Source organism: Protobothrops mucrosquamatus, unplaced genomic scaffold (genome assembly GCF_001527695.2).
Source record: "Protobothrops mucrosquamatus isolate PMUCROS unplaced genomic scaffold, P.Mucros_1.0 scaffold4710, whole genome shotgun sequence".
Lineage (NCBI taxonomy): Eukaryota > Metazoa > Chordata > Lepidosauria > Squamata > Viperidae > Protobothrops > Protobothrops mucrosquamatus.
The window spans coordinates 19,623-32,634 of NW_015390604.1; the positions used below are offsets into that span (position 1 = coordinate 19,623).

General features: G+C 47.7%; 1 pseudogene; it reads left to right on the forward strand.

Moving 5' to 3' along the window:
• Nucleotides 1-13,012, forward strand: part of LOC107299238 — a 62,788-nt pseudogene that overhangs the window by 3,243 nt on the left and 46,533 nt on the right.

The following is a 13,012-nucleotide window of genomic DNA, read 5'->3' on the forward strand; positions in this document are numbered from 1 at the left end:
ATAATAATAATAATAATAATAATAATAATAATAATAATAATAATAATAATAATAATAAAGTTGGAAGGGACCTTGGAGGTCATCGAGTCCAACCCCCTGCTCAGGCAGGAACCCTACACCATTTCAGACAAATGGCTGTCCAGTCTCTTCTTAAAAACTTCCAGTGTTGGAGCATTCACCGCTTCTGGAGGCAGGTTGTCTTTGAAAACATTTCACTTCTTGTCCAAGAAGCTTCTTTAGGAGCTGAAGATGCTTCTAGAATGAGAAGCAAAACATCTTCGAAGAAAAACAAGAAAGCCCAGTTGCCTCGTGAAAAAGCACCTTTGGGATAACTTATGACCTGGATGACTCTCCATAGATGTTTAACTAGTCTGACTTGTTCAACCAAGATTCAGTTAATAATCAGATAAAAGTGATATGTATGAGAGGTATGGAGTTATTGCATCAAAATGGTAGCTTCTGCAAAAAAAAAAAAGTTTTCACTCAGGAAAAGAGGCGACAAAATGACGTACCTCTTCAACGTCTTTCTCCGAAATGAATTGTGGTAGGAAGACATTCTAACCCAGTGGTTCTCAACCTGTAGGTCGGGACCCCATTTGGGGTCAATCGACCATTTCATGGGGGTCGCCAAGCAAGGCTGTCCGCCATTTTTTTTGTCCGCCATTTTTTTTGTCCATTTTTTTCCCCCTTTTCCGGCGGGTGCCTTACCTCCCTTGGGCTGGGCCAGCTGGTGGTCGGCCTGCTCCGTTTCTGCCGCTTGCCAGCTACGCCTCGGCAGGCGCAGGGGGCGGAACCACGCATGCGCGGCGCTCCCGGGCAGGGAAAGTCCTCGACTTACGACCGGTTTAGTCCTCGACTTATGACCGGTTTAGTCCTCGACTTACGACCGGTTTAGTCCTCGACTTACGACCGGTTTAGTCCTCAACTTACGACCGGTTGGGGTCGCGGCATTAAAAAGGTTGAGAACCACTGTTCTAACCAGACAGGTGGATTGTCGGAGAGGCAGCTGTGAAACCTAGATTATGTCACAAAAGGAGCATTTTCTGTCTTGTAAAACTTACTTTTGGGATATTGGAAACGTGGAAGAGAACTTTCTGGGTTGTCTCTGCTGAGGAACATTTCTTTTGAATTTCAGGGCTCCGTATCCTTTGAGGAGGTGGCTGTGTATTTCACGGAAGAGGAATGGGCTCTGCTGAATTCTAGCCAGAGAGCCTTACACAGAGAAGTCATGCTGGAGAATTCTAGGAATGTGGCCATTCTGGGTAAGGATCTGTTTTGCTCTGGTATTCAGGCATTTGTGGAAGTCTTTTGTTGCCGTAAGTGCTCGGAAAGCAGCTTCTACCTAGAAGGACATTCTGTGACTTTTTTTGCTTAAATCAGGGGTAGACAACCTTGGCTCTTTTATGACTCGTGGACTTTAACTCCCAGAATTCCTGAGCCAGCATGGCTCAGGAATTCTGGGAGTTGAAGTCCACGAGTCATAAAAGAGCCAAGGTTGCCTAGCCCTGGCTTAAACGGACAAGTTGATAGATACTTTAGAACAGTGATGGCGAACCTATGGCACGCATGCCAGAGGCGGCACTCAGAACCCTCTCTGTGGGCACACCTGCCACCACCACCACCAGCTCGTGCAGGTCCATTAGGCCAGGGCTTTTCAACCTTTTCACCCATTGTACCACTTTTAGGATATGGCAATATCCGAGTACCACCAATCGCCTAGCAAGGTGTCAAAAACTTGATGACCCCCCCCCCCAAAAAAAAGGAAAAAAGTGATAAAGTACAGGTAGTCCTCGACTTATAACAGTTCGCTTAGTGACTGTTCGAAGTTACAGTGGCACTGAAAAAAGTGCCCCCCAAGCCACAGCCGAGCAAGACACCTGCCTGCCCACCCGGTGGTGCTCTTCCTCCTGTCTGAGTTTTTCATTGTTGTGAGCATTTCTGTTGAGGATTGGCAGCAGAGGTGGGTTGGGGGTGTGTTTGGTTTTTATTCCCCCCACCTGCTGGGTGGTTGCAGCAGATTTTAGTCACTCCACATGACCCTGGGACACTGTGACCGTCATAAATATGAATCAGTTGCCAAGCATCTGAATGTAAATCACAAGACCCTGCAGATGCTGCAACATTCCAGCTGATCGGCGCTTCTTCTGGGCTCAGCAGAAGCACCAGGATCAGCACCGAGCTCCAGCTAGAGCAGTGGTTCTCAACCTTTTTAATGCTGCGACCCCCAACCGGTTGTAAGTCGAGGACTAAACTGGTGGTAAGTCGAGGACTAAACCTGTGGTAAGTCGAGGAATACCCAACCGGTCGTAAGTCGAGGACTTTCCCTGCCCAGGAGCATCGCGCATGTGTGGTTCCGCCCCCTGCGCCGGCCGAGGCATAGCCGGCAAGCGGCAGAGACGGAGCAGGCCGACCACCAGCTGGCCCAGCCCAAGGGAGGTAAAGCACCCGCTGGAAAAGGGGAAAAAATGGCGAACAAAAAAAATGGCGGACAAAAAAAATGGCAGACAGCCTTGCTTGGCGACCCCCATGAAATGGTCGATCGACCCCAAATGGGGTCCCGACCCACAGGTTGAGAACCACTGAACTAGAGCCTGGCGCTGATCCTAGTGCTTCCGCTGAGCCCTAACAGCCCTGCAGCTCCAGCCATCTCTCGCTCAGGCTTGTGCGATGCTGCCACCGGTTCAGCTCATTCCCCTCCCCCGCTACCATTTTTCTAGGATGGTCATGTACCACCTGCCAGGTGCCAATGTACCACAGGTGGTACCCGTACCACTGGTTGAAAAGCCCTGCATTAGGCCACTGCTTGCACCCGGAGCGGCAGCCCCACCCAGCACAAAGAAGGCGAAGCAGCTGACTAGCAAGCTTGAGCAGAGGTGATAGACCACGCCCCCATGCGCTTGCTGGCCTCTGTGTGCGGGGGGCTGATGGTGTCAGGCAGCAGCCCCCCCCGCCTTGCCTTGCCCCGCAGCAATGGCACCCCCGCCTTATCCCCTGCCTCACCCCGCAGGACGAGCCTCCTGCCCACCGCCCCACCTACCAGAGACCCCCTGGATCTACCCCAATCCTGCCCAGCCCCACAGGCGTCCTCCCCACAAGCAACGTCAAGGTGGCCACGCCCATCCCGGCCATGCCCACTCAGTCTGCCGTGACCACCGCAGCCACGCCCACCCAGTGGGCCACGCCCACCCCCACCCCCCTGAGGGCACCACAATGCTGATGTGGCCCTGACACTTTGCAATAAATAAGTGGGTTTTGGGTTGCGGTGTGGGCACTCGGTCTCTAAAAGGTTCGCCATCACTGCTTTAGAAGATCCTTCCTCATCTGAGCTTTTGAGGAAGTTCTTTAGCCCAGATGATAATTTTCCTTTAGTCTGATTCCAGAGCAGATAATCTGAACTACTTCAGGACAGAGGTCACCAACCTTTTTATGCTGGCGGCCCGGAGGGAAAAAGGAGCAGCTGGGAAATTTGCATGCGCACCCACGCGCACAAGCATGTGAACGGGGCCGCATGCTAATGGGGTCGCGCGCATCCACATGGCGCTAGCAGCCCCGTTTGTGCATGCTCTAGCCCAGCAGTTCTCAACCTATGGGTCGCGACCCCATTTGGGGTCGATCGACCATTTCACGGGGGTCTCCAAGCAAGGCTGTCCGCCATTTTTTTCCCCTTTTCTGGCGGGTGCCTTACCTCCCTTGAGCTGGGCCAGCTGGTGGTCGGCCTGCTCCGTCTCTGCCGCTTGCCAGCTACGCCTCAGCCGGTGCAGGGGGCGGAACCACGCATGCGCGGCACTCCCGGGCAGGGAAAGTCCTCGACTTACGACCAGCTGGGTAGTCCTCGACTTACGACTGGTTTAGTCCTCAACTTACGACCAGTTTAGTCTTCGACTTACAACTGGTTTAGTCTTCGACTTACGACCGGTTGGGGGTCGCGGCATTAAAAAGGTTGAGAACCACTGCTTTAGCCGCTGTTGCTGCTAGCCCCACGTGCATGTGCAAACAATGCACAACCCGCACGGCGCTAGCTACCCTCTTTGCATATGCGTGCAGGCGCTAGCCACTGCCGCTGCTAGTGCCGTGCACATGTGCAAATGGGGTGTGCAACCTGCAGGTGCTAGTGGCCCCAATTGGGCATGCATGTCAGCACTAGCCACTGCCGTTGTTAGCCCCAAGCGCATGAGTAAACAGGTCCACGGGCGCTAGCACAAGTGGGGGTAAGTGCACACACAAGTGCGCGCACTGGCCAGCCTGTCCTGCAGCCTGGTGGCCAGTAGGCCACGGCCCGGCAGTGGGCCGCAGACCATATGTTGGGGAGCCCTGCTTTAGATGAAGAATGATTGTCTATTCCTTATAACTGCTCCATCTCTAAGATTGCCTAATAATCAGTGGCAGTTTCTCATACCATCTGTTTGGACAAAAGGGCCCTTCCTTTATCTCTGAGATGAAGATGTGTAAGTTGCCTGTAGAGATCAGAACAAGTGGCATTTTTTCCCCTGGGTGCTTCAACACAATGTAGTATTAGAAGCTGCTATGGATTCGGTCTAAAGGAGAATTACAACATTGAGGAGAAGAATCGAGCTTTTTTGCAAAGATTGTTGGGTACCTGCTTTACAAGAAAGGGGCTCAGAGTAATATATATAGTATATAATGTAGAGCATTCTTGAAACTGCATTTGCTGTAATGAACATCAAGGCATCAATTGCTTCATACATTTTGTTCTTGATACCCCTTGCTCCTGATTATTCAGTCTTCAGATAACAAAAAGTAGGGTTTTTTTCTCCAAAGGTGGGAAGAAAAACCAAAATATCTCATAAAAACTAAGTAGGGAATCGCCCAAAAGATATATAATGTTTGAGGTAGAACCTTAAATGAAACGAAAGATTTACGCCATACAAAGAGGAATCTAGCAAAATGTTGGAAATGCAAAAATAACAGTTGCAGTATTTTTCTCTGATGAACATAATGATTAATTAATTTTTTCTTTTCTTCGTCAAATCAGGTTTTGGGCAGGAACATGAGAATTACCAGGAGCCCAACCTAGCACTATTCCATTCTGAAGAAAAGATGCTTGGAATCAAGGGGGTACTTCAAAAAACTTCGAAAAACTGCCTAAAGAGTGGAAGGAAGAAGTCTTCTCCTTCTGATCACAATGAAGTCCTTGGCCTCCCAAGCCAGCAACTTCAGCAACGAGAAGAAGTTGGAAAATATCTTGGATGTGACAAGACAGACAAAGTGAAATTTGTTTCCAGTGAATATTATACAAACCAGACTGAAAAGGAACAATATGAATATCAAGAGTACGGGGAAAGTATCAACCTTAGCTCTTCTCTTGTTTTACATCACCCATCATACATCCCGGAGACACCATATGCACTTATAAATTGTGTCAAAAAATTCACGTTGAACAATCATTTTACGTCACATAAAAAGGAGAACCCATATGAGTGTGAAAAGAGTTTTAGCCAGAAACAGTTGCTTATTTTACCCCCAGAAAATCCCCCAATGGAAAAACGGTATAAATGTCTGGAGTGTGGAAAAACCTTCAGTCACAGATGTAAACTTACTGTCCATGAACGGACCCACACCGGGGAGAAACCATATATATGCCTGGTGTGTGGAAAAAAATTCAGTCAGACGGGTCACCTTACCAGACATCAACGAACCCACACTGGGGAGAAACCGTATTCGTGTCTTCACTGCGGAAGGAAGTTCAGTGGAAGTTCAAACCTAATCAAACATGTAAGAAGCCACACGGGGGAGAAACCATATAAATGTACAGAGTGTGATAAGAGCTTCAGTCGGAAAACTACCTTTATTTACCATAAAAGGATCCACACAGGAGAAAAACCATACAAGTGTCTGGAGTGTGGAAAGTGTTTCGGGCGGAACAGTAGCCTTATGCAACACAAAAGAACTCACACAGGGGAGAAACCGTATCAGTGCCTGGTGTGTGGAAAGAGTTTTAGTGGCTCCTCAGATCTTATGTACCATAAGAGGATTCACACAGGGGAGAGTCCGTATAAATGCCTGGAGTGTGGAAAGCGATTCAGTAGGAGAAGTCGTCTCACAGCTCACAAAAGAAAGCACACGGGACAGAAACCGTATATATGCCTGGTGTGCGGAAGGAGATTCAGTCAGAGCGGTCACCTTACAAGACATAAAAGAACTCACACTGGGGAGAAACCATATCCTTGCCTGAAGTGTGGAAGGAACTTCAGTGGAAGATCTAGCCTTGTGATACATGTAAGAATCCACACGGGGGAGAAGCCATATAAATGTACCGAGTGTGGGCGATGCTTCCGTCAGAGAACGACCTATATTTACCATCGAAGGATCCACACAGGAGAAAAACCATACAAATGCCTGGAGTGCGGGAAGAACTTTAGGCGAAACTGTCACCTTAAGAAACACGAAAGAATGCACACCGGTGAGAAACCCTACAAGTGCTTCGAGTGTGGAAAGAACTTCAGTGTTCGCTCAGATCTGAATTGTCACAGAAGGATCCATACAGGGGAGAAACCTTATAAGTGTTCGGAAGGTGGAAAGAGTTTCAAATGCCTGAGTCATTTTATTTGCCATAAAAGGATTCATACGGGGGAGAAACCATTCAAATGCTCCGAGTGTGGAAAGGGCTTCAGTCAGAAAAATCACCTTTCACAACACAGAAGAATCCACACAAGAGAGAAACCATAAGTTCGGGAGCGTTCATCACAAGTGTTTTCTTCTCCTAAAGAGAGACCCGCGTGCAAAAAACACCAGAAATATGTTGACTTTGCGGTAACATTCAGTTGGAAAAGGAGCCACATCAGATCTAAATGAATCCACATTGGAGAACCGTAAAGTGTAGAAGTGTAGAAATGGGTTAAAATGTGTCACTGCCCTTATTTCCCATAGGACAGACTATGCCCTCCAAGAAAATACATATCTGAGTTTGGATGAACTTCATGGATGCTAAACCTGCGGACTGAAGAGCTGATCCATACAGGAGAGACAGTACATCAAGAAACGGAGCAATGCAACTATTTTAAGGGGATGTGTCTTCTTAAATACCAGAAAAGTTCCACTCAGGAGAAAAAACTGGATAATAATAATTAATAATAATAATAATAAAAATAAAAATAAAAATAAATAATAATAATAATAAAGTTGGAAGGGACCTTGGAGGTCATCGAGTCCAACCCCCTGCTCAGGCAGGAACCCTACACCATTTCAGACAAATGGCTGTCCAGTCTCTTAAAAACTTCCAGTGTTGGAGCATTCACTGCTTCTGGAGGCAGGTTGTTCCACTGGTTAATTGTTCTAACTGTCAGGAAGTTTCTCCTTAGTTCTAAGTTGCTTCTCTCCTTGATTAGTTTCCATCCCTTGCTTCTTGTCCTGCCTTCAGGCGCTTTGGAGAGTAGTTTGACTCCCTCTTCTTTGGGGCAGCCCCTGAGATATTGGAAGACTGCTATCATGTCCCCCCTCGTCCTTCTCTTCGTTAAACTAGACATACCCAATTCCAGCAACTGTTCCTTATATGTTTTAGCCTCCAGTCTCCTAATCATCTTTGTTGCTCTTCTCTGTACTCTTTCTAGAGTCTCAACATCTTTTTTACTTCGTGGTGACCAAAACTGGATGCAGTATTCCAAGTGTAGCCTTACTAAGAGGGTTGGTGGGTTTTTTTTTTTTGCTTAAGTCTTTACCAACAGATCACGAGTCCTTCTCCATATTGTTAGACCAATTTTGAATATTTTTCCTGAGGTAATCAGGGACTGTTTTATCAGAGGCTGACGAAGATTATATGGTTGGTCAGGATTAAAGTCCCATGAAAACAGACTGAGGCTAATGGGAATGTTTAACCTTGTAAAAAAAAACAACCCCAGGAAGCATATAATATTCCCATGGAAGCATTTGATGCGATGTCCCATAGAACAAAGGAAAGATTTATCCTTCAGTGCGGAATGAACATGGCAGAATCTGATTTAATGTTTTAAAAAATTATTGTGATAGTGGTAAAACTTAAACACACAATAACTACCTCTGCTGACACCAACCCCATAACAATAATAAAAAACCAGGATTACATCTCCTCTCCAAAAATCCACATTTTGTGCAACTTTATAAAATTTTAACTACAGTGCTTGTCCTTTAATTTTAGAATAAAATATTTGAGGGGTGTTTTTTCCCCCCTAAGGAACACACTTACTTTCTTATGCTGTATCTTTTTTTGCTAGAACAGTAGATAAATTTCCCTCATTTTTCATTTTGTATCTCTAGATAGGGGTAAGTTGCTTCAAATTTGTGTTGTTTTCCTCATTATTCAAAGTCATTTTAACGGTGAAACATGGAATGTGAAAAGACTTAACCTTAGAAACATGAACTCACAAACTGAAGAGGGAGCACCCTTTAACAAACGGAATTGGACCAGGAAGGGCCACTTCTTGATTCAATGATTATGCAAAACTATTTTCAGTGTGTGATACCATCCATGGCAAGATCCTGCTGACTCTTTGCTTGTCCGTAACCCATTAGACTGTGGGTTTGTTTGCCATAATTTCTCATCTGGACAAAGCCATGCTGTCACCACCTCAGACTGGTGGGTTGCTGTCCAGTTGTAGTTTGACATTCTTTGGTGTGGCTTTGGGGGTTCCTCCACTCACTAAATTTTTGCGAACTTGAGGCACCAGAAACTCTGATGTCATCGGCGTTTACAAGATGGAGCCTGCTTCCCAGGATAAGGCAGCAGCATATCTTGACAGAATCAGGACTTTCTTGATCCAGGGAATAAAAGAAGAGTCTCCTTATTTGGGGAAAGGATTTAGTTCTTCTGTTGGAGTAGATAGAAGCAGCTTGGGCAGACACTGGAAAAAAAAAGTAGGATTTAAGATTTCCCTTGTGCCTGACATTGGTAGACTTCCCTGTTAGAGATACTTTTTAGTTTATGACTGCATTGAGCAGTTTCTTGAATTTATCTCTGAATTTTTGATAAGTAACTACTCAAGTTTTTTTAAAGAAAGTTCAGCTTTATTTCTCTGTTACAATTTCATCTTCAAAGAAAAAAGGAAATTATTCTTATGAATAAAGATAAAAGGCTGTACATTTAGGCAAGAAAAACCAAATGCACAGGTGCAGTAAAGGAAACTTCCTGACAGTTAGAACAATTAACCAGTGGAACAACCTGCCTCCAGAAGCAGTGAATGCTCCAACACTGGAAGTTTTTAAGAAAAGACTGGACAGCCATCTGTCCGAAATGGTGTAGGGTTTCCTGCCTGAGCAGGGGGTTGGACTCGATGACCTCCAAGGTCCCTTCCAACTTTATTATTATTATTATTATTATTATTATTATTATTATTATTATTATTATTATTATTATTATTATTATTATTAAAAACGAGAAATATGTAGAGTGTAGGAAGATGTGCTGTCAGAAGTGTGTCCTTATGTATTTATTTTCTGTGCTTTATCTTTTTAAATAAATAACTCAAGTGGTGAACATACTGTCAAGTTCCAGCTAAGAAGCCCAACGAAGCAAAACACCAGAGACATTGCAATCTCTAATGTAAATTTTATTAGGCATTAGCAAACCGGTACGATGGAAAAAAAGCTAGCTCTGAGAATATAGCAGAAAACAGATAATTAAAAAGTAAAACTTTCTCTCCCCTCTCTGACTGTTCAGGTCACATTATCCAATTAATCTTCCAATAATTATGAGAAGAAACTTCGGTTCCCCAAAACATCTCTTCAGCAGCTTTGGCTCTCATGCTGATAGGGAGCACCTGTGGATCCCAAACTCTTCTCCCCTCCCCCCTGTACCTTTAGACAAGCTAGAAGCGCTATGGTGGTCCTAAAGACAGTAAATTTCATAGTAGGCTGGGAGACAGTGCCTGGCCCAAAATTATCCATATGAAATGTAAAGGAATCTGTGAAGGAAAATCATAAAAACAGCCAGTGTATGGAAATGTTTCAAAAAGAGCGCTGCCCTCACGTTTCATAAATGGCTCTGTTATAAGATACAACTTACAGAAAGTTGTAAGAAATTTCTAAATCTCATTACTGCCCTTATGAAAGAAAACACAAAAGAAAACTGACATAAATCTCTTTGATTGGGTGCCACCCAGGAGCTGTTGAAAGATGGGTGGCTATATAAATATTTTAAATACAGTTATGTCAAAGGTGCCTAAAGAAGGATATAAACGATTGTTGACCATCAGTTCAAACGAAATAAAGTCTCACATAGAAGAACGGAAAGGTTTAATTTCTGTTGATCTGGTTGAAAAGAAAAATGTTATTATGATAGTAGTAAAATGATCAAGGAAGGCCAATGATCTTATCGGCAATAAGTTCCTTGGTGCTCCCTGAGCTTGGTTGTTTTCTTGCAGACGTTTCATTACCCAAACTACATTGACTAGCTGTTGGAGTACATGTTAGAATGTATTTTGTATTGCAACAACTGCAGAATTATTCAGTGTTTAGTGTGCATCTATGGTTATAACGTATGGTTTCTTTATGTTCTAGAGCAGGGGTAGGCAACCTTGGCTCTTTTATGACTCGTGGACTTCAACTCCCAGAATTCCTGAGCCAGCATAGCTGGCTCAGGAATTCTGGGAGTTGAAGTCCACGAGTCATAAAAGAGCCAAGGTTGTCTACCCCTGTTCTAGAGAATAGCTTGACGCCCTCTTCTTTGTGGACCCTTCCAGCTCTGTTATTGAGCCTCGCGGATCTCCTCTCAAAGCCAATTGGAATCCTCCCTTCAAATCCCCTGGAAATCACAGATTCAAATCCATCCAATAATCCTGCAAGCGTTGCAGCTTTTTCGCTTTCCTCCCTTCAGACTGGGACGGAGCATGCGCCGGAGAGCTTGGCGAGCAATTGGCTACTGCAGGAAAAATCGAGAAGGGGGGGGCGGCTGCCCTTTAAAAGGGAGCAGGATGGGTGGGAGGCTGCCGGAATGTTGCCTCTCTAGGAAGAAGCGCTTTCTCTCGTCCCGCATTCCGAACCTTTCCCCCCTCCCCCCGGAGTCGGCGAGGGCGGGGGGCTGCCGGAGTGTTGCCTCTCTAGGAAGAAGCGCTCTCTCTCTTTTTCTCTCGCCCCGCATTCCAAGCTCCCCCCCCCCGCGAGGCGGCAAGGGCGGGGCTAATTAAAGAGCCGGGATTTTTGTTGCCCGGATCGGGGATCGTGGGGAAGCACCAACCCGCGTGTCCAAAAGGCTTTCTTTCCCGGGAAGGCTGGGAGGGAGGGGGTGAGTGGGTGGGTGAGTGAAGCCCAGCGCAGGCAGAGAGAGGCCGGTTCAGCTCCGCTCCTTCTTTCCCCTGGAGATTCCCCGCTGTGGGTCTCCTTCGGCGGGTGCCGCGATCCTGGGGGGGGGGGAGCGTCTGAATCGCCTCCCCCGCCGGCCAGCCGTGGGATTGACTTAGAGGACCCAGGAGCCGAAGTGGAGGCGACGCCTGCTTTGCAATTGGGTTTATGGCCCTGGGTGGCTTAGCAAGCGGGTGAGCCGGTCGTGGGAACCAGATCTTGGGGGGAACTGGCAAGAAGCGCATCTCGGAGGCCTTCCAGAAGTTGTGGCTGCTCCATCCCTGGAGGCTTTCGAGAAAGGATTGGGACCGCCACCCGCCTGCATGGGTATATAGCAGTGGTTCTCAACCTTTTTAATGCCGCGACCCCAACCGGTCGTAAGTCGAGGACTAAACCGGTTGTAAGTCGAGGACTAAACCGGTCGTAAGTTGAGGACTATCCAACCGGTCGTAAGTCGAGGACTTTCCCTGCCCGGGAGCGCCGCGCATGCGTGGTTCTGCCCCCTGTGCCGGCCGAGGCGTAACTGGCAAGCGGCAGAGACGGAGCAGGCCGACTACCAGCTGGCCCAGCCCAAGGGAGGTAAGGCACCCGCCGGAAAAGGGGAAAAAAATGGCGGACAAAAAAAATGGCGGACAGCCTTGCTTGGCGACCCCCGTGAAATTGTCGATCGACCCCAAATGGGGTCCTGACCCACAGGTTGAGAACCACTGCCCTGGAGGCTTTCGAGAAAAGATTGGGACCGCCACCCGTCTGCATGGGTATATAGGGTCTCCCGCTTGAGCAAAGGGGTTGGACTAGATGACCTCCAAGGTCCCTTCCAGCTCTCTATCCCGATTGATTGATTGATTGAAGCCTTATTTGTAGGTGTGAGATTGCTCAGCCTTTGCTTCAGACTCTTCCTCCCTGTCTTAGAAGCCCTTGCAGGTGGGGTATCTGCTGGTCCACAGCAAAGCTGTTCAGCGTCTCCGGATGCGGCCGAGAAGGAGAGGAGCTGAATAGACGCCGTGAAGGAAGCTCGGCCTGCCTGGCCCGCAAGATGGACGTGCCGAAGTCAGGCGGAAGGTGGAGAGGAGCTTCAGGCCTTCCTGAAGCTGAGCCCGAGGAAGGTGGAAAGGCCTGGGCCGCCGGAGCCAAGCGGGAGACCCTCCCCGAGGACCCGCCGCACTCAGAGGCCCAGCGCTTCCGCCGCTTTTGCTATCCGGAGTCGGCGGGCCCCCGGGAAGTTTGCAACCGCCTGCAGCAGCTTTGCTATCGATGGCTGAAGCCCGAAAAGAGCACCAAAGCTCAAGTGGTGGATCTGGTGATCCTGGAGCAGTTCCTGGCCGTGCTGCCCCCGGAGGTGGCGGGCTGGCTGAGGGAGTGCGGAGCGGAGAGCTGCTCCCAGGCGGTGGCCCTGGCCGAAGGCTTCTTGCTGAGCCAGGCCGAGGAATGGAAGCAGCAGGTGAGAGGCTCCGTCCTCGGAGGATGCCCTCAGGAAGGAGGTGCTGCTTTCCTTTGCTGTGTTGCTCACCACAAATGCAGGTTGTAGCAACTGAAGTGGTTGCCCTCCCCCTTCGGTGCCCTCCAGACTTCGGTTTCCCTGTCCAGATCATTCCACGGGAGGGAGGAGAATCCCAAGGGAGTTTGCATCTTCACCTATGGCAGGGGTAGGCAACCTTGGCTCTTTTATGACTCGTGGACTTCAACTCCCAGAATTCCTGAGCCAGCCATGCTGAGGGGAAAGGGAGAGGTTTCCAAGCTGAGC